A 23,145-nucleotide genomic window follows, 5' to 3' on the forward strand; every position below is an offset into this window, starting at 1 on the left:
AATCACTGTTTTTTTTTACTGTGACCTCAGATTGAGCTCATACACATGTGTACCAAGTTTGGTGAAAATATATCAATTCATTCATGAGTTAAAGCCATTTTAGTAAAAGTGGCTCTGCCCACTTCGAACGTTTTGGTGCCCCCTTAGCGATTCCAAATTTGTTTTTCAATAATTATTGATATTCACACACCATAGAATATTTCTGCATTGGTTTGCTTCCGATCGGGCGAAAAATCTAGGACTAGTTCGCAAAAGTAGGTTTTGGACAAAATCCAAGATGGCAGAAAAATTTCATACCGGAGAAATTTTTTTTAAATCGGAGATATACATTTGGTTCGTCTTGATCCATGGATTCCAATGATATAAAGGCACTGTGACAAAGGGTTCAAAAGTTATGCCCATTTTTCTGAAAACTGTAGCGCCACTTTCAGGCCGATTGGGTGAGTCTTTGCGACGCTGTAGACTGGGGGAGTACTATCATCCCTCAAAGTTTCAGGTCTAGTAAAAGCTAAGATGACAAAAACCTGTTCACTGCACAGCATAAGATAGAGAGGAAGGTAAAACGGGAAGAGATGCTTGGGAAACAGGAAGGTAAAAGGGAAGAGATGCTTGCAAACATACGAAATTGGGTAAGACACAAGAAAATGTTTTATTTCTTAGCCTCTATGGTTTTCTCTGGCTTGGCTCTATAATTTAAAAGGTAAAAGCTGATAGACGAGTACATGTGTGTGTGTCCGGGCTACAGGCCGACTGGAGATTTGTTGTTACTCAGAGTGTGGGTGGTAGAGAGGGCGTGAGTGTTGTGTGAGGTGCTCTGAATCCACTCAAAGAGGGAAGCGAGGGAAAGAGAGAGAGAGAGAGAGAGAGAGAGAGTGCTAAAAGGAAGAAAGTGGATGAGAGATGGATGACGGGCGGGACGCACACTACTGTAGCTAAAACCTCTTCACAGAAATACAGCAGCCTCTGCCCGTCACATCCGTCCAGACCCCACACAGCCGGCTGAGCTGCTCTCCACAGGAGGATATATTTTTAAAACCACTGTGGCATTTGGAATTATCTAAGAGGTTCATCCATAATGTTTTGGTACGGTAGACACTTTTTCAAACGCTACATATACAAAAAGCACTGTAGGTCCGATGGGTTTATAAATCCAGTGGAATTTGTACCTTGCCAGATGTTTTTTTCAGAGTGAAGTTGGATCAAAGTTATTGGTTGAAATGGAATAAAGATGTATCCTGAGCAAGGTAGAAAAAAAACCTCCCCTGTGCTGCCAACAAAAGCAGAAAATCTGGATTAGATAAATCTAGTAGATCCAACATGGCACTATAGCAGTTACAAGAAACTTGACTTTACCGCCATACCACAGATTGATGACATGCATTAAGTGAATGACAGAAACAAACGTCATTGTGGCATTTAAAAGAATGAATGGGATCTTTATTAGAAAAATACAAATTTTAAAGGATCTCTCATTCCAAAAATGAAAATTCTGTCATGATCGTTTTGCTCCGCCTGCTACACGACTAAAATGATGAACTGAAAACTCGACATGAGGGTTACTAAAGGCACAATATGTCAGCTATCCAAAAATATCCCAAAACCACTAGAACAATGTTATATATTTTTGACTTGTGTACTTGCCTTATCCCAGAAGTTTCCAAAAATGTCTAAATCCAGAGAATTATATCCAGAGTTATATAACTCAACACATTTAATCTTATTGTTTGAATCTAGTTTTCTTAAATTTCTGCGAGTACCATGTTTTTACCATACCTCAGAGAAAAACACTATTTTGTCAAGTGGCTAACATAGCATAATCAGATGCAGCTTTATTTTTAGCACAGAGTAACATCATTTTCAACAATTTCAAATGTATTTAATAATTAATGAAAAATAGCGATGCTTTACTCCACATATGCTTTACCGGAAATAGCAGAAGCGGCTACTGCGGCATAATAAAAGTTCCACTGCTCTCGAATGTGTGTTGCGCTCGTTTATCATTAGCAATCGCTCCAGCTAACCTGCTCTGATTCATACTACAGTAATGTTAATAATCTCATCCATGAACATGATTTCTGAGTCCCATCCCAATTCTTTTCCACCAACTGTGAGATGAAGATGACATCTCCCATGATTCCACACTCAATCTCGGCGTCATCAGGTTATGCCTTTGTTTTTAAAAGGCGACATCTAGTGGTGAAAAATTACATATTATGCCTTTAAATTACGGAATTTTCATTTTTGCGTCAACTACTTCTTTCAAAATGACGTTATTCAAAATGACGATACTCCAAAGTCTGTGTCAATTATTTCTTTCAAAATGTCGATACTAACAGTTATTGCAATGCCTGACCAAATTCAGTGTTTGTAGAGGAGCATTCTGATTTTAAAAGCAAGTAATATTCTGGAAGAGTGTAAATATGCATGTTCAAAGTGGAACGTGTTGAGAAGCAACAGAATTGTGTTCTGTTCTTTTCTTTTCTCTCTCTATCTCACTCAGCCCTGGGTATTGCGTGGCTCTGTCAGAGATGTAGAAAAGGCAGTGTTACACAACAGGAAGTGAAGCATGTCTCGGGAGCTTTAAAGACAAATAGACCGGTTTGATCAAGTTTAGTGCCGGGCTCTCTTGAGTCCACCTCTCAATACTGGCTCAAGTGCACAAACACAGGAGAGCGCAGGGAGAAAAGGAACACTTATAGCTTCATACTGCCTGATTGAACTCTTCATTCAGTTTTTGTCCTCTTTTAAATGCCAGAGAAAATGGTTGATTCCTTGATGTCTCTGAAATCAAGCTACACAGTCTATCTATCTATCTATCTATCTATCTATCTATCTATCTATCTATCTATCTATCTATCTATCTATCTATCTATCTATCTATCTATCTATCTATCTATCTATCTATCTATCTATCTATCTATCTATCTATCTATCTATCTATCTATCTATCTATCTATCTATGATAATTCCTAGAGCCTGAGCACAAGAACAGCAGTAAAACTGTTACTAAAATGGACAGCAGACTTCAAGTGGTGGTAAAAGTATAACTAAAAACAGGATGCAATATAGATGAGTGAGTCATATTAAAATTCTGTTTTAGCAGTTAGCTGCTTATTAACGCACCCACACCCATAGGGCTATATGAACCAGGCCCACCAGCACAAAGACTGAGTTTAAACTGTAGCGTCAGCAAAAAAGGCAGCAACCATTGTTTCAGCTTTTCAAAAGAACATATAGATTGGATTGCTGACAGGAAGTGGCTGGAGCAGTTAAAGGTGGTTATCAACAGAAATACAAATAGTGTTTTAATGGTTACGATCTTAAAGGGACAGTGCACCTAAAATGTCAAATAATGTCAGAATTTTCTTTTGCACTGTTACAGCTGACTACTATAACCTTTTGACTGAAGGTGCATTAACTTCCTTCCTCACAGCTGAAGACTCGAGAGACGACACTCGCCATATGAAGTCCCAAAATTACTGTATTTCAAGATGATTGTTATAAGCGTCTTAAATTAGAAAAAAGCAGTACTTCTGTTCTTAAAATAAATGCTTTACAAGATGATTGCATTGCTTTTGGCCATTTGGGCCGAACTAAAAAGCTGTGGGCGATATGAAACCAAACATATCGAGCAACACAGAGCCCATTTTTCCATCTCATTTCCTTTCTCTGTCCTTCCTTTTTCCTGACGAAACCTTCTCAATCTGTAGCAACCGTCCATCACTTTTCTCTTAGCCTGTAAATGCCATGTTCTCTCTCTCTCTCTCTCTCTCTCTTTGAGATTTAGAGGCTCTGAGTGTGACATGGAGAAGCTCAGCTTGTGTCTGCCTCGAGGCAGTGGTCCGGCTCAGCCGGGGAAATTTATAAAGTGTCTGACGTTATCGCCATGCGGTATGCAGAGCATTCATTCTCCCCCTTCTCTCTCTCTTCCCTCTTTCTGTATCCACCCTCTCTCTCTATCTTACCAAATCTTCAACCATATACTGACATCTCTAGCCTGTTCTCTAACACTGTAACCACCAACATTCTTTGTCTTGTGTTTCTTGCACTCCCTACTTGCTTTGACATATTTAAAGGGGTAGTTCAGCAAAAATGTGAATTCTGTCATTTACACAACCCAACAAAAGGAGAAATTTTGAAGATTGCATGCAAAAGAGCATCCAGAAACAATGAAAGCAAATGTGCAAGGATGCTGTCGAGCTCTGAAAAGGGCAAAAGGCAAAAGAACAGAAGAACCATTTTGGGTTCTCCAAAGAATAGGGGTCTTCAAACGTGGTAGTTATAAGATCTAAGTTATAAGAACTAGTCACCAGGCTGTTCCATCCATCCATCCATCCATCCATCCATCCATGATAATTTTGTGATAATTTTGTGATAATTTTGTGATAATTCCCAGAGCCTGAGCACAAGAACAGCATTTTTGTTTTGTGATAACAGAGACGGAATGTAGACGTCAAGTCACCTTAATTTATATAGTGCTTTATACAATACAGATTGTTTCAAAGTAGCTTTACAGTGATAACAGGAAAATGATTCAATGATCATTCATTTTGGCTCTTCTCGAAAAGAGATTGTCATTGTTCAGCTGAAGTCTGTTAAGTGTTGTTTCAGTTCCACTGTAAAGATCATCAATAATTAAATTAGTTCATTTCATCTATAAAGCAGATCTGAAGAAAACTGTGATGTTATCGTCCAGCTCAGTTCAGTTGTCATCCAAAAGTGTCAGTGCAATCAAATCAATAATATTGTTGAAGGTCGTAGGCCTATAAGTTATGCGACTGAAAGAACAAAAAATAGGGCCAAGAGACGAAGTCTCCTACGACAACTTGCAATTCTAGTTCCTTTTACGCTAGGTTAGACCCTACTCTGAAGAATAAGCTAATGTAGTCCCTCCAAAAGGCGTTCCTATAACTAAAATCCTTCCCAGTTCCTGTGGTGCGAACACGGCAAAAAGCAGGTACTTCTGCCAATAGTTATAGGAACTATGAAAATGTTCCCCCGTTGTCAAAGCCCCTAATCTTTCAGTGATCAGTTCTTAAAAGAACCCTTTTTGTTCATAGCATGAGGAACGTTTTAATAATATTAATAACCTTTTTCCCAATGGAAAGGTCCATTGATGTTAAAGGTTCTTTATTCAATAGTTTTAAAGACTAAAATCTAGTTCTTCACTGAAAACCATCCTCTGTAATGTCCATTACTGCATATGCAAATGACCAAAATGCAGTTGGTCAAGAAATAAATAATTCTCAATGACATCAAACCTGGCACAAAATGTCTTCACAAGACATGTTTGAGTATACACAGCCATGGGCATTATCAGTGAATAACGACTTCAATTTAACTGTGTATTTGGTCATATGGACTATTTTTGGAGTCCCCATTCATTTTCATTGTATGAAAAAGAGCAGCTTTTTTGTGTTCTAGAAAGTCATAGAGTTTTGAAATGGCACAAGGGTAAGTAAATGATGACAGCTTTTTACTTTTCCCACTCACACACTTTCATAAAACACATGTACCAGCATATATCTACTCATAAAACCCACATGTATGCCATGCTAACGTCCTTTTTGCTGTGCATCTGCAACTTTTTCCATCTGTTCTTCCTCCCCCCTTCCTGTTTCTCTCTTTCTTTCTCTCTCTCTGCGCTGAGGGTGGATGCTGGGAAACTGTGGATAGTGTTTTACTTTTGTGCCGCCACTTCTCTGACTCTCTTTTTTTTGCTTTGTCACTCAACGCGACATGTCCTGTCACATGGTTCATTCACTCCGACAGACACGAGGCCGGAGAGTGCTGCCTCTCTCTCTCTCCCCACATTTCAATCTCCCTCTTCCTCCCTCTCATTTCAGCCCAGGGTCTATTCTGAGGCAGGAATTGGAAACTCAGTCTTGTGCTGATGTTTATCAGCCCATTCCAGGCCCTGCAATGCATTTCTATCTGAGAGTGTATCAGAGCCCCTGATTTTAGATAGATATGATTAATGTTGTTACATACTCCATGGCATTACATGGGAAGGCGAGAAGGGGATATACACACAGCCAATAATTTTCTGTATAATCTTCTTGTTTTGCTTCACAAGAGATCTCCACATCAGGGTGGCTAAAAAGAAAACAACACAAATTTGCACATATTTATGCCACATTTATGACTCTGTAAGTGTGTTTGCATGAATGGAGTCTGAGATGAAGCCAGAGAAGGACTCTAGAGGGAACAAGGAGAGAAAAAAGGTTGCTCTGGACTGACCCTATTAGGGAACCAATGTTAATACATTTCAGCAACATCCACCTGCTCGTGTTACTACAGCGATGACACAAGACTTCAATTAAACCCAGGCCAGGAGGGGAATTCACACACCGGCCTCTCGACAACTCGCTGTCTTGATTTCTCTCCCTACCATAGTTGAGTCGCTCTACTTCAATATACATCTGACCACTTAAAAAACATGAATTTAAAATCCTTTTTTGCCATCAAGTTCCACCTTACATGTCCTATAACAATTTTAGTATTATTTATATTACCATTATTTATATAACCATTCTCGAAAAACACACAAGAAGAGCATGCCAAATTCGACGCAAGGCTATATCTTCGCCTTGGTACATGTCATTACAATCATGACCTGAGGCTATATGATGCGTTTCAGTACAGCGTCACCTACTGGTCCTTGTTAGATTCAGGGCAGCATGCCGAGTTGAATGATATCCAATCCATATCAGCCATTTTGGGCATCGACCATTTTGCATTCTGTAGCAAAATGCTGTATTTTTTGAACGCACTGGTGTATCATTACGAAACTCAGTATGGGTCATCAGCAGAACACCCTGAAGAGCCTGAGAAGTTTCGAGACAGCGCCACCTATTGGTGAAATCAAATATTATTATGCTCATAATTTTTGATGTGGTTGACCTATTTTGAGATTCCTGAATACCTGCCGAATCTAACGATACCTAACGTTTGAGCAACATTGTGATTTTGCTTTAAAACAACGTTTGTGAATATCTTTGAAACCGTTAGTCCGATTGAGACGAAACCACCGTAAGGAGTTAAGTTCCATTAAAGGTTCTTAAGTTTAAGATTTTCATCTACTATTTATATTTTATTTTATTTCAACTTTATTTCAATAAATGAAAATGATTTTTAATAGTTTTGTTTTTTTGTTTTTTTTTGTTAATTTTTAGTTTTAGTTAACAACACTGTAAACTTGTCAAATTATGGAAATAAAATGCATTGTGAATAAAACTTAATGTATGAACTAATACACAAAAAGAGTTTCTCAATAAATGCAACGGAGTCTCTCTTGCCATCCCATTCTCTTTGTACCTTGTTTCTTGTCTCTCTAAAACGGATTTGTCTCTCAGGATTAGAGCTGACATGATTGCAGATTTTGTTGCAGATGTGTTTTGTTTATGAGCGTTAAGTGATTCTGAAAAAGGCCTTGCCACTTCACTGCTCCTCATTTCCGACTCCTGCAATATTCTGCCCGCTGATATGCTTTACAGACTTTTGGAGAGACGGACAGGGACTTTCAGACAGAGCAGAATTTTTAATAAGTGGAAATCTCCTGCACCAGAAGGAGGAAAAATATATATATCACAGTTTGAGAAAAAAAAAAATGTGACAAACCCCAGTGTGTCTGGCTTTAATTCAAAGCATACAGGCTGCAGAGGACCCTGTGCTTTTTCCCCGTTCAAATCATCTTATCCATATTTAAAGGATAAGACCTGAGTGCAATAAGTGAAAGCAGCTTTGCATACGAGATCACAGCCAATTAAACTGACAGTTTCTCATTCAAGGAGGCGAGGGGGGGTGGGGGTGGGGGGTGGGAGTCAAGTCAGGAATTTCTCAAAAGTTGTCTCAGACAAAAGAATGAAAAAACAGCTCTCAAACCCTAAAATATGACCTGTTGGGAAAACCAGAGGATCAAAAAAGAGGGAGAACAAGAGAGAACCAAGAAAATAAAGTAAACAATGCTGGTGCAGTTGTTGTATCTAGTTTTAAGCCTGCAAACACAAAAGCTCTGTTCCAAAAATAAGAAATGTTAGGTAATATTAGGTAAAATAAAGTATTTTTACTAGACTAACCTATTTTTAATGGTTAATTTGAATAATATTTTTCTATAGTTATGTATGATCCTAAGTCATCTTAAAGGGGACCTATTATACCCCTTTTCACAAGATGTAATATAAGTCTCTGGTGTCTCCAGAATGTGTCTGTGAAGTTTCAGATCAAAATAAATGCCCCTATTTGGGTGTGAGCAAAAACACACCATTTTTGTGTGTGTCCCTTTAAATGCAAATGAGCTGCTGCTCCCAGCCGACTTTCCAGAAGAAGAGCTTTAACAGCTTGTGCTTCGGTTGCTCAACAAGAACAAAGCTGGAGAATCTCACGCAGCCAAAATGATGATTGTCAGTAACGGTGTTCAGACTTACATTGTTCAAACCGGAGTCGGACACTGATGGAGAGACTCAGGAAGAAGTTACAACTTTTATGCCTTTCAAGATGCCAAGTCTATGAGGTCTTATTATGCTTTTTTACATTTTACAACTTTCTTTAGTGTGTAATGTTGCTGTTTGAGCGTGAAAAAGGTCTGCAAAGTTACAAAACACAAAGTCCCTCAAGCTGCAGTTATTCTCTATATCAGTGCGCACGGGTTCTAAACTCGCCTTCATTGTAGTCTTGAGTTTTCTTCCGGTAACGAACACATCACACTATTACTCATTTAAATAATTCCCGCCTCAGGCATATCCAAAAAAACAGGAGCAAGGCCTAGTTGAGTTGAGTTAATAGTGTGTTGAAACTCATGGTTATGGTAAGGGGCGTGGCATTTTCCCAAACACACTCTTGATCACAACACACTGATCCAGCTGACCAATCAGAGCACATTCTGCTTTTTGGAAGGAGGGGCTTCATAGAGACTGGAACTAAACAGAGTGTTACAGACAGACTGGGAAGAGAGTTGCTGCAACAATGTCAAATAAGTGAAAAAGAATGTTTTTTTTTTTTTGAACATTTAAGAAACCCAAAACAAAATCAAATCTTTGTAAAAGGGCATAATATGGCCTCTTTAAAATGCTGCCTCTGCAGTGCACTATAGTTTGGAACAGGTAAAATGAATGCAGAACTTATTTATTTTTTAAAATCCCTGCACAAATAATTTTGACTCTTTTCCTTTGGCCATGAGTGCAAAAGCAATTTTCAACAACAATTTTACGCCTACGAAAACTAGAAGGAAAATACAAACCTCATGATCCCCACTGTAGACAATTAAATTCTCCAACTTTGTATAACTAAAACGAAACAGGCTCTCCAAGAACAGCTCTGGACCGATAAGGTCATTCTGAACAATGGCACATATTTAGAGAGACACAACGGAGAGAATATATGAGGGGAAAAAAGACTAAATAAATGAAATAACAATCTTGTGACTGTCAGGCACTGGAGGCGTGCCAGCAGCTGGAGAAGAGCAGAGAGAGAGAGAGAGAGCGAGAGAGAGAAACAGTGAGGGGGTGGAGCCAATGAGAGAGACAGTGAAAGAGAGAGCCAGGGGAAGAAGAATTGTGAAGGAGGAAAGAGAACAAACCGATAGATACTGAGAGAGGAGAACAAAGGACAAGAGCGTGAGTATTACTGTCATAGAGAAGAAAAAAAAACATGAATATTAGATATATGATCGCTAAAAGGGAGAGAGAGAAAAAGTGAGAATGACAATACAGGCAGGAATACAAAAAAAAAAAAAAACAAGAGAGCAGATTGTTAGAGATGTACTCTTCTTTTGAGAAAGTGTAGGCGTTTCTTCAATAACAAGCACATTTAGGTTTCAGTTGATTTTTATTGCAACAGATTTGAGCTTTTTCTTTTTGTTATATGGAGCTCACATTCATATAAACTTTTATTTTTTTTTACAATGACTATTTAGTTTTGGTATTTTTCAAATGTATTTTATGTGTGTATTGATTCATTTAATGCTTGCCTCACACCTAGACTTTTAATCTTAAACTATGGAAAATTATTTTAAATAAATGTTATAAAAACTATGATAATCTAAACAAGGACTGAAATAGACATAAACCATTTTAAACTTTATTAAAAATCCATTTCTCTTCTTCTTATTCTTTTTTTTGTTTGTTTTTTTTTTTTTTGTTAAAGATGACTTCCGAAAAAATGGTCATTACCACAACAACCACACATTTTGCCTTTGATCATTTTTTTTTCAAAGGTAAGTTGGTTACCAAGGAGACAACCTTAGTTAAAAAAAAATAAAAAATGTTTAGCTTCGCATATTTAGGAAACATAAAATAGCCCTGGCAAGACAAAGGAGCTGACCACTTTGTCTTGAAAATGTGTAAAATGTAATTTTCACCACATAACAGTATAAAACAATACATATTTTGAGTTTTGAGACCACTGTCCACTGACAAATTAAATAAATGAAAGTGTGAGAAGCATGTTTTATTTTCTAAAAGTCTACAAGGCCAAATGTGCCTATTGTTGAAGAAACACTTACAGTGTGTGTGTGTGTGTGAGAGAGAGAGAGAGAATAAGAGGGAGGGGAAAGAGATTGAGAGAGATTGTGTGAGGTAGAGAGTGTGATGGTGATAGAGCTTTCAGTTCTTTCTTTGTGTGTGTGTGTGTGTGTGTGTGTGTGTGTGTGTGTGTGTGTGTGTGTGTGCGCTGGTCAATGCACAGCAGTGCAGCAGCTCTCAGCCGCCCAGCAGGAAAAATCCCATCATTCTCTGCATACCACACAAATTCCAGCTCGGCTTTCACCTCGTGGCCCCACTCCTCCACCCTTCCCTCTCTCTCCCTCCCTCCCACCTCTCGGCCTGCTCTTACAGATGGAGACTCGGCTGAACTCTCTCAATCCCGGGGCCTCTTGTCTTCTCTTAGCCTCACCTTTGACTGCAGACCCCTCAGCATAGCTCTATTTACTAACGCCATAACAATATAACCACAATAAAATCTGTGTGCTGGATGCCATGCTTCTTAAACTATTTTTTAAAATAAAAAAATCTTAGTACAAAGTGTTCAAAGTCTGATCTGACCAGAGGCGAAAATAATCCATATTTAAAAAATAATACAACGCAAATATTACAAAAATGGGACATTAAATAGTGCATAAATCACTTGATTTTCTAAAGTAACTCTATCCAGTGGGTAAAGTTACAGCGGGAGGCCGGGTCTCTCTTGCCTCCCCTGAGCCCAATGAGATTTAACAGACCCCCTAAAGTGTACAGTGGGTTTGGTGGGGGGTAATTAAGAATGAATGAGGGAAAGCCAAGTGAAAAGGCAATGCCTCCATAGCCCTTTGATTGGTTATGATCGGTTTGTGTGAATGTAACCCCTCTAAGTGGGACTTGAACCCAGGTCCGCCGGGCGCTCTATCAAGAAGGTTAAAAAATGCAGTCTCTAAAGCGCCTCTTCAGATCAGGGAAGTGAGGTTTACACGCACAGCTTTTACACTCACCCCCCTAAAACTCACACCCATATGGGTCACGGCACCAATGTAACCCCTCCTGTTCGAACCACCCACTCTAAGCGGGACTCGAACCCAGGTCCGCTTGCATGGGAGTCGTGCGCTCTAACAAGGAGGCTAAAGACTGCAGTCTCTAGTGTCAAATCCCACCTCTTGTTTGTGTGCGCGTTTGCGAATCGGTCTGAATGAACAAATTTGTGGCGTTAATGGTAGGAATAATTAAAAAGTAAGTAAAAAACTAAGCCACTTATATATCACCGCTTTATGTCACGTCAAAATAAAACTTGAAATGGCCTTAAAACATGATGACTGTGGGGTTTTTCAGCTCTATACTGTATATCAAACTCTACTGTTTGTCGAAAACACTATTTCTTCCAAGGAATTAACGAGGCAAATTTGCTACATAACCATAAACTCCATTAAGTCTATTTTTTCCTCATGGATAATTATTTACTGTGATACGTGCTGGTTTTCACCTACTCAGCAAATGAAAAGAACTCTCAATGAAGAGGACATTCATTACGCTTCACCGCTCATTATATCATCACCATAATCAAATTGGCTCACAGCCTGTACAATCCTGATGTAATGCATGTACTGTTGACACATCATCAAGGATATTCACAGAGTCACTTTACACCATATTGAGACAGGAATTACACTATTCTAATCATTATCAACTTATTTTTGCATACGGTCTCATCCTGGGCGACTTGAAAAGCCCTGGTGCTTCAGCCTTGATAAAACTTGCATAAAAGCATGAAAGACTCTTTCATGTTTCCGACTGCATTACGCAGCGCTTTGGACCTGATGAAATACAGAAAATGTCAGAGTCGTCGAGTTCATTATGACCTGACTTTGAAAATAAGACTCTTGACTTTGGTTCGGACTGCAACTGTTGTACGACCAGAGAGAAAAAGCAAACAATGGAGTCCAAACGACTAGTGAAAGTGTTTCTTTTTTTCTATTATATTTCATTACAAATCATGAAAATTTTAAAATAAAAATAAGAGAAAAAAAATCATGATCAAGTTAACAAAAGTAAAAGTATATAAGTTAACTATAAAATAAAATAATATAAAATAAATCATAAATAAATAATATATACAAGCATAACAAATAAAAGATAAAATAACAGAAAAAACATTATCCATTTAACATTTTTCAAAAGTGAAAGTGCTTCTATTTTGATTTTTATTACAAATAATGTTTAAAAGCATAAAAATATTTTTTTTTTTTTGCATTGCTGAATTTCAAATAATATTTAAAACATGTTTTAAAAATAAAGTAAAACTTTTTTTTTTCAAAGTTCAAATTAAAAATGTATTTCTAAATTTAACTTAAACATTAATTTAGACTTTAAACCCCATATAATGTGCTCTCAAGCTTTTGGACCCCTTTGTATTTAAGGACATATAATTTGTTGCAATTTCTCCTGATCATACACACACATAATGTCCTCAATCTTTTAAATCTATCTTTCTTGAGTGGATTGAGAGTGAATGCTCTCTCAGAAGAGGAAGAGAGGAGAGTCGAGGGGAAAACAGAGCTCTTGTTTTGCCTCGTTCTCTCTCAGGGCCTCCCAAGATGCCACTCAGGGAGAAGCTATTAATCATTGACAGGCCCCCGTGGCTGTGTGTGTGCGCGGGGCCGTATGGACTCAGCACAGGCAGGACATTGAGAGTAGATGGCTAAAGCCAGGCTGCGCATAGAAACATTAGCAGCATTCTCCACGCCCACTGTAAAGCCCTCTCTAAGACCTGGGAGTCTGTCCCTAGAGCAGGTGAAAAAACTCCCCACCGCCCCACAAAGAGAGAGAGAGAGAGAGAGAGAAAAAGCACAACGGTGGCATGCACACACACACACACACACACACACACATACGCAAACACACAGCTGAAAACTGATCTCCCACAGGATATGCTTACAGCCCTGGCTGCTGCCTCTCTCACAGACTGCCAACAATGTTACACCCAGGAGAGGGTATGTGTGAGAGAAAAAAGAGTCGGAGAGAGAGAATCATACACAGGGTGAGGGGGGAAAAAACTAGAAGGAGAGAACGAGGGCAGGAAAAGGCCAAAAGAGAAAACAAGGGGGTGTCTTTTGGGACAAAAAAGACACAATGGAAACTGAAGATGGAGAGAGTGTGGAAAAGAAAATGTGACGAACAGACGGAGGAGGGTGGCTCGCATGAAAACCGGTCTCAGAGTAATGTAGCTTTAATCTGGTATTTCCTCTTTACAGCGTGAGGGATATTCCTGGGGAAGGGTGGGAGAGTAACACACGCTCCTGGCCTCGAGACCAGCTGCGAGGCTGCGCTGCCCTGGCTGCTCACTGGGCCTTAACAAGAGCCACATCTAGCCTGTGTGCATCAGGCCTGTATTACACACACACACACACACACACACACAGAGGAGAGGTGGTATACAGTCACTCTGTCTGACCCACCACCCCATAAATACATAGTGACATAGTCCAGGGGGACATAACACTCATAAACACATACACAACCATAGCAGAGCACTGTAATGTAAACCAAAAGACCGCAGTCAGAGTAGATGCAATATTTAACTTACACAAATAGAGCCTCTTCAATATTACTTACTAAGAATGGGTAGAGATAAACAAATTTAAAGTATATTAAACCTAAAATAAAGATTATAATAGTCCACTTTAGACATTCTACATTCTAATAAAGTGTTACCCTTTATTTTAAGCTGTCTTTGTTACACTATAATCATATATTTAAGTACTGCGTAATATTAAGTAACTACATGTACTTACTATAGGATTCGGATTAGGTTTGGTTTAGGGTTAGTTGCATGTAATTACGCATAATATAGTAACTGCATGTAACATATGTAACAATGACACTGTAAAATTATTTTCAAGTGTCCTTGTTACAGCATAATTACACAACACGTGCTTACTATAGGGTTAGGTTTAGAAATAGGGTTTGGTTTAGTGTTTGTTGCATGTAATCATGCATAGTTTACTGTTACTCCTACACTAAGTACATGTAACAAGGACAATGTAAAATAAAGTGTTACCTCCTGAAACTGTAAAGTTTCTAAATTCATCCCCACAAAACTCATTGTCTGATCAGAGTCTAATTACACAAGGCTTCTTTAGGACTGACAAGTTGATTATGAAATATGTCGACTATTATGTATTAATTGTCTCAAAACGGGAAATTCTGATTAAAGATTAAAAACATCCGAAATGAGCGTCTGTTCATAACGGTTTTCCAATGACAATCTGCTAGTAAGAAGATTAATAATCAGCAGTGGGTTACATGTTTCATTGAAATCTGTGTATAATGAGCAGACAGCACAAATGGAGGATTTCACTATGCTAGAAATATACACAAGGTTAATAAGAATATATGTAAATTGGTATGCATTGATACAGAATACAGTCTTCCTCTCATGTGCAATCTGAGGTACTGATACTGGGTTATAAAGGTCCCTTTAAAATTCCACTGCAGGGCTCTAGATGCTGCCTTTAACTGTGTGTGTGTGTGTGTGTGTGTGTGTGTGTGTGTGTGTGTGTGTGTGTGTGTGTGTGTGTGTGTGTGTGTGTGTGTGTGTGTGTGTGTATTTATGGTACAGTGAAAACACACAAACAAGTGAACTGCAGAAAGTTCCATAGTTGCGCATAAAGAGTTATATAATGTTGTAAAGCACTATTACATGCAAGAAATTCAAGAGAAGGACTGGTCAAAAGCGCCTTGTTGTAAAGTTAGATCTAATGATTAGCTAAATGGATTAAACAGAGCCAGGGTCTAATTTGTGTCTATGGATCCTTTGATTGAATCCTTGAATACGGTGCTGGGGAGCAGTGTGACAGTACTTAAGTAGTTATGACATTTTTATAGTGAACTATAAATGCTGTTGTTTATCAGCATCATTACTCCAGTCTTCAGTGTCACATGATTCTTCAGAAATCATTCTAATAGGCTGTTTTGGTGCTCAAGTAACATTTCTTATTAATATTAACATTAAAAACAGTTGTTCCGCTTAATGAATAGTTCAGCCATGAAACTCTATTTGTGTTCTGATTGGTTGTTTCAATGTGACTTCTACAGCCAATCGATTTCACCTATCCAATACTACTTTCCTTTATAAACACAACACAAACAAATGAATACACCAACTCTGCTCGTTGTGCAAATTCTTATTCTAGCCCTCCCCCTCCCTAGCACCACCTGCCTAGATCTGCTACATCCGCCAACACCAAACTTATGCACCTTCCATTTACATTAATAAAAGGTTTTATAAACTATCCAGAGAGTTGTCATGAGTGAGTATTTGTGTGAAATCCGTGATATTTTTTTCAGGATTCTTCGATGAATAGAAACTTTTCATGACATTATAAATGTCTTTACTTTCACTTTTGATCAGTTTAAGGCATCACATTCAAAAAGCTTGTCCAACTCTGTTTAAATCAAGGTTGCACACAAACGAACAAGCGCACACGTGTTTCCTAGCATTTTATTGCAAGCGCAGCTGAAATCTGCACACATGCATACAACTACCACAGCTGTTCGGCCCTGTTTTTGGCCTTTCCTGTGAAGGCGGAGTATTCATGCACAAGACACAAGAGGGTGGGGCCGCAATGAGTCCAGACACCAACCATGTTATAACTCCTGGCCGGGCCGGTTGCACCAGCTGTGCGTAAGTTACAACTTAGCCTAGTATAGAGTTAGTTAGTAGTTATTAAGCCTCTAGTGTGGACTTTACATTCCAATTTAAAGGGATAGTTCACCAAAAAATGAAAATTCTGCCATCATTTACTGTTCCAAAGCTGTATAAATTTCTTTGTTTTGCTGTTCACAAAAGAAGATATTTAGAAGAATGTTTGTAACCAAGCAGATCTCGCCTCCCATTGACTACCATAGTAGGAAAAATAAATACTATGATACTATATACTATTATACTATATATAAATACTATGATACTATGATATGAAATACTATTCTTCCAAATATCTTCCTTTGTGTTCAGCAGAACAAAGACATTTATACAGGTTTGGAACAACCTGAGGGTGAGTAAATCACAGAAATTTTATTTTTGGGTGAACTAACCCTTTAAGTAAGGACTTAAAGTAATGCAGGGGAGCTGTTACCACTTAAATAAATGCAAAAATCTAAATTGTTGTTTTTATTAAACCTTTTAAGTTGCAAACATTATTTTTTGTTGACAATTTTGTCATCAACTTAATATTGTCTGTAATTTAAACTTAAATCTCTGCGTTATCTGGCTTTTTTTTTTAAATTAAGTTGTAGTAACTTAATGAAATTGTCTTGATAACTTAATAACGCTTTGCATAGGACTTGATAAATGTTGAAATTAAGCATTAATTTATTTGTTTTTACCTGTTAGTGTTTAATGCTTTAGTGTTTGTGTGTGTTAGTGTTTGACATTTAAAAGAGTTCCTGTAATGTTGAAGTTTTTGTGTTTACCGTTGTGCTGAAGAGTAGATACATGAAGGTAAACACAAAATAAGCAATGACTGTGCTAATGCCAGTGAGAAATAATAAATGTTAAATAAGTTTTATTAGTACATGCTATGATAGCTGTTGATTTGAACTGAAATAGATCAGATTAATTGGTTCCAGGGCTACAAGTTGGAGCAACTTAATTTTTTTTTTGAGTAATCAACTTATTAATTTGTAGCATAAACTCAAATTTTTAAGTTCCTCTAACTCAGTGTAGCTTGTTGGTTGAACATAAACTCACTCAATTGATGCAAATTGTTGTGTTAATTTTTTTGAGCCAACACATTATTTTTTAGAGTGTACCCAGGTGAGGATATTAGAAAAAGAGCGTAGGGTTAGTGGACCGCTACAAATAAAATGACAAGGTATTTCATCTTTTGCATTTCTTTTTACACCTCTGCATCTGTCACAAGTCCTCTCTCTCTCTTTCTCTCCAGGACTCGCTGCACTGGTGCAGTGTGGCTGTCAGCGGTACCTTACATCCTGTTTGAAACAGGGTGCTGCACCGTCTCAGGGGATTATCATGGCATAGCGGCACAACATAAAAGATGCTGGCTAATAAAACTGTGTGTGAGAAAGGGAGAGGGAGAAAAGGGTGGAGAAACAAAAAGAAAAGCTTGTTCAATATGGATCAGAGTGTCTTCCACCCTCCCCCTTCCCTCCACTGCTCCTTTATCCCTCTCCATCACTCTCCCTGGTCCATCACCTGCCGCGGTTGGTCCTGAGGCAGCAGGCAGGCAGGCGGGCAGCTGGCCAGACGGGGAAAGGCACGGCTGGTCTGGTCCGCGCTGGGCCTGGCTGGGCTCAGACCATGTCCATGGCCTTCTGAGGCAGGGAGCCGCTGGCTAGAGCCGCTTTCATCCTCCCAGCAGAATTAATCACCAAAGCCTTCAAGCTGCCAACCAGCAGAGGAGACTGTCAGCCAAGAGGGGTTCTGGCACCAGCCCAGGCTTCTATCCCTGCAGGGGCCTTCTATCAGATCAAAGACTGCCACCATCATGTCCCCCCTCCATACACCTCTTTTTTGTTGATGTGGCAGTGGGGATGTAGATGATTCTGGAGATTTTACGAGGAAAAGAGAGCTGGCTTGATGAGGACATAGATGGGTATAATTATATTCTGAATGTCTAATGAGGGATGTGCCGTTCCTTTCAGAGCTTGAGGAAGATGCTGAGCACCTGCTCAAAGCAAAAAAATATCACTCCATCCACTATAGCACCTCCGCCAAGGCACATCCCCATGACAACCACGAGCCAATGAGACTGCTGCCACACGGGTCACACAAGCCTCCCACAGCACTGGACAATACGTCTGAGAGGAAATGCTCTCGCTCCACTCTGTGAGATACAACTCTGTTCATCAGGTTGTGAAAAATGTTTTGTGCACTGTGGCTTTCTATAATTGATATAAATGAAAATTCTGTCATCATTTACTCACCCTCATGTTGTTTCAAACCTGTATGACTTTTCTTCTTTTGTGAAACAAAAAAAGAAGATATTTTGAAGAGTATTGGGTCCAAATAGTTTCGGTTCCCATTGACTTCAATTGTACGGGGGAAAAAAAATACAATGGAAGTCAATGGGAACCAAAACTGTTTGCCAACATTCTCCATTCGAATTTTGTGTGGACTATCCCTTTAATTATGCACATTTGCAATTACCTTTGCTATCTATCTATCTATCTATCTATCTATCTATCTATCTATCTATCTATCTATCTATCTATCTATCTATCTATCTATCTATCTATCTATCTATCTATCTATCTATCTATCTATCTATCTATCTATCTATCTATCTTCCATCCATCCATCCATCCATCCATCCATCCATCCATGTCTATCATCCACCCATCCATCCATCTTTCTATCATCCATCCGTGTCTATCATCTATCCGTGTGTATCATCCATCCATTCATCCATTCATTCATGTGTCTATCATCCATCCATCCATCCGTCTATCATCCATCCATCCATCCATGTGTCTATCATCCATCCGTCCATCTATCCATCCATCAATCTATCCATCCATCCATCCGTGTCTATCATCCATCCATCCATCCATCCATCCATCCATCCATCCATCCGTGTGTCTATCATCCATCCATCCATCCGTGTGTCTATCATCCATCCATCCATCCATCCATCCATCCATCCATCCATCCATCCATCCGTGTGTCTATCATCCATCCATCCATCCGTGTGTCTATCATCCATCCATCCATCCGTGTGTCTATCATCCATCCATCCATCCATCCATCCATCCATCCATCCATCCATCCATCCGTGTGTCTATCATCCATCCATCCATCCATCTATCCATCCATCCATCCATCCATCCATCCATCCATCCATCCATCCATCTATCTATCTATCTATCTATCTATCTATCTATCTATCTATCTATCTATCTATCTATCTATCTATCTATCTATCTATCCATCCATCCATCTATCCATCTATCCATCTATCTATCTATCCATGTGTCTATCATCCATGTGTCTATCATCCATCCATCCATCCATCCATCCATCCGTCTATCATCCATCCATCCATCCATCCATCCATCCATCCGTGTGTCTATCATCCATCCATCCATCCATCATCCATCCATCCATCCATCCATGTGGGTATCATCCATCCATCCATCCATCCATCCATGTGGGTATCATCCATCCATCCATCCATCCATCCATCCATCCATCCATCCGTGTGTCTATCATCCATCCATGTGGGTATCATCCATCCATCCATCCATCCATCCATCCGTGTGTCTATCATCCATCCATCCATCCATCCATCCATCCATCCGTGTGTCTATCATCCATCCATCCATCCATCCATCCATCCGTGTGTCTATCATCCATCCATCCATCCATCCATCCATCCATCCATCCGTGTGTCTATCATCCATCCATGTGGGTATCATCCATCCATCCATCCATCCATCCATCCATCCATCCATCCATCCGTGTGTCTATCATCCATCCATCCATCCATCCATCCATCCATCCATCCATCCATCCATCCGTGTGTCTATCATCCATCCATCCATCCATCCATCCATGTGGGTATCATCCATCCATCCATCCATCCATCCATCCATCCATCCATCCAGGTATCATCCATCCATCCATCCATCCATGTGGGTATCATCCATCCATCCATCCATCCATCCATCCATCCATCCATCCATCCATCCATCCATCCATCCATCCATCCATCCATCCATCCATCCATCCATCCATCTATCTATCTATCTATCTATCTATCTATCTATCTATCTATCTATCTATCTATCTATCCATCCATCCATCCATCCATCCATCCGTGTGTCTATCATCCATCCATCCATCCATCCATCCATGTGGGTATCATCCATCCATCCATCCATCCATCCATCCATCCATCCATCCAGGTATCATCCATCCATCCATCCATCCATGTGGGTATCATCCATCCATCCATCCATCCATCCATGTGGGTATCATCCATCCATCCATCCATCCATCCATCCATCCATCCATCCATCCATCCATCCATCCATCCATCTATCTATCCATCTATCTATCTATCTATCTATCTATCTATCTATCTATCTATCTATCTATCTATCTATCTATCTATCTATCTATCTATCTATCTATCTATCTATCTATCTATCTATCTATCTCGTTCACTCAGGGGAGCCTGAGGAATCATTTTCTTCTCTCCACTCTTCCCTCAGGGACAGCAGGGATTTAATTGATTAGCGGCTGGCACAAGATCAGATAAACATGCAGATTTGGCATCTTGGCTGGGGACTGCTCATCCGCCTTAAGCACACACACACATTTTGTCAGTGGGTTGTGCTTCAGTGGCACAAGGAGACAGCGTTAGGTGTCTGCAGGGACTCCACCCCGCTGAAGGCAGTCGACGTCGTGGCTACTTATAGCCACGCCATAAATCAAGCTGTCAGTCTCAGTCACGCTTGCTGGCACACTCATGTTCCAGAGCGGTCCTCTCCACACGCCCTGTGCTAAACTTTCTCTCCGAGACGCTGTGAGAGCTCAGCGTGCCGTGACCTGAGTTGAAGTCACCACAGAATATGTTGCAGGAATAAAAACAAGAACTGAGAGGCGGCTCAACATGTCGCTGCATATTCAGAAGGGTGTCTCGATTCTTAACATAAACGCTCTTGTCCTGGGAAAAGTTTGCTTCATTAGTGGAGTTTGGAAGACTATCTGTGCTCCAGTTGTTGCATGGTCTAATTGAAAATTACCCAAATCTCTTTGATCAAGCAAAATAAATCAAAATCCATTACAGCTGACATATTTCTGCAATTTTATTGGAAAGATAGAAATGCGTGTTTAGCACTTTAGGCCACTAGGGGATCAGGCTGCTGGTTCCCTGCCGAATGAGCTCCAGGTCAGGGGAGAACCAGGTGCTAATGAGCCACGGCTCAGGGCCAGCTCCAGGGGCCGGAAGGGTGACGCCAATCTCCCTCCTTTAAAACTGCACAGAGAGAAACAGAGACATCTAAAGTAAAGTAACGCAGGATTGTGGGTCACACGGCACCTGTTGTCCACCTGACCCCACACGGCACACACGTCCTCATTCCCAGCAATCCCTCCATGACCAATGTCACAGCCTCCGTGGAGTCTGCCGATTTCACGCTATAAGGGGAGGTTGGGGCAGGCAGGACACTTGTCTGTCCCCGCAGCCTACGCACTGTCATCAGACCCCTGTGGCTTGAAGCATATGGGAAAAGCTTGTGGTAAAACAGAACAGATCCACTCTGGACACTGGAACGACATGCTGGGGCTTTATGATGGATGCCCAGGGCAGATAATGGAAAGCGGTCTGTCTTGGCACGAACGAACGGATATAAAACGCTCAAACGTGTAAACAGGATCCAATATGTTTTGTGATCCAGTCACATAAACCATAACACTTGTAAATGCTAATGCATCCTGATGTATTACAGACAACAGTGATGGACCTACTCAATACAATTACACAATATCACTGCATCAAAACAAGGGCTTTAGACTACACTCTAAAAAAAATGCTGGGTTAAAAACAACCCAAGTTGGGTTGAAAATGGACAAACCCAGCGGTTGGGTTAAATGTTTGCCCAACGTTCTGGGCAGTTTCATTTAACTCATTTATTTCATTATTATTGATTAAAAATTACTATATGGCTGACTTAAACCCAAACTAGGTTTGAAATTAAAAATCAGACACATAATTACTAGAGACAACAATAATAATCAAAAGGCGAACATTTATTAATAAGCAATTTAATAAATGATTATTGTTTATTTATTATTCATTAAACTTATTAATAAATGTTAATTTCCAACATACTTTGGGTTCATTTTAAGCAAGCAAAACAGTAATTTTTAAACAATAGTTAATTTAAATAAAACTACCCAGCAGGTTGAGCAAACATTTCACCCAACCATTGGGTTAAAAAAAACCTCAATCGCTGGTTTGAAACAACCCAACTGCTGGGTTAAAGCAACTCATTCGCTGGGTTAAAACACCGCAACTTGGGATGTTGGGTTTTACTCCGCAAAAATTCACAGAATATCTTCTGTTAATATAGGCACTCGTTTGTATGTTGAAAGTATATTGGAAGGCAACAGTGTGGTGATTTTTAGTTCTTCCCTCCCTTTGTTGTGCTTAAATAACACGCAGTAAAACGCTGACATAATACGTGATGTACGTAGCCACAAAATTACAGACCTTGCTTTTGAAATCTGATCACACATGGTCACAGGAGACGCATTTAAGAAGCATGTTGCCACTAGGTGCAATGTCTTGGCTGACCACGTGTGATCGGATCACCCAAAATGGATGTTAATACCAGGTGTCAACATGACCTGAAACATGTGACCCGTACAATATCTCAGATCAAGTGAACTTACTTAATTTAGGTTTGCAAAACACAAGACACACAATAAGGGAGCGTTCAGGCAGATTTTTTTTGCATTTTACTGCGCAGCTTTTCCAGACGGAAGAATTGCGCTTGTGTCTTTTGCAGCGTCTTGTGCATGACACAGCGTTTTAAAGGGTTTTCTTGATTATAATTTCATTTTTTTAAAATTGCTCTTTAAGGATTACAACAAACAACTGGTAGGGACTACAACAAGCTTTTTCCTGGGTTAGTTATCACTAACCCTAATATTTAC

General features: G+C 39.6%; 1 protein-coding gene across 3 annotated transcripts in view; it reads right to left on the reverse strand.

Moving 5' to 3' along the window:
* Positions 1-23,145, reverse strand: part of wnt5b (wingless-type MMTV integration site family, member 5b) — a 101,221-nt gene that overhangs the window by 47,228 nt on the left and 30,848 nt on the right. The window lies entirely within an intron of this gene.

This window comes from Chanodichthys erythropterus, chromosome 8 (assembly GCF_024489055.1).
Source record: "Chanodichthys erythropterus isolate Z2021 chromosome 8, ASM2448905v1, whole genome shotgun sequence".
NCBI classification, from domain to species: domain Eukaryota; kingdom Metazoa; phylum Chordata; class Actinopteri; order Cypriniformes; family Xenocyprididae; genus Chanodichthys; species Chanodichthys erythropterus.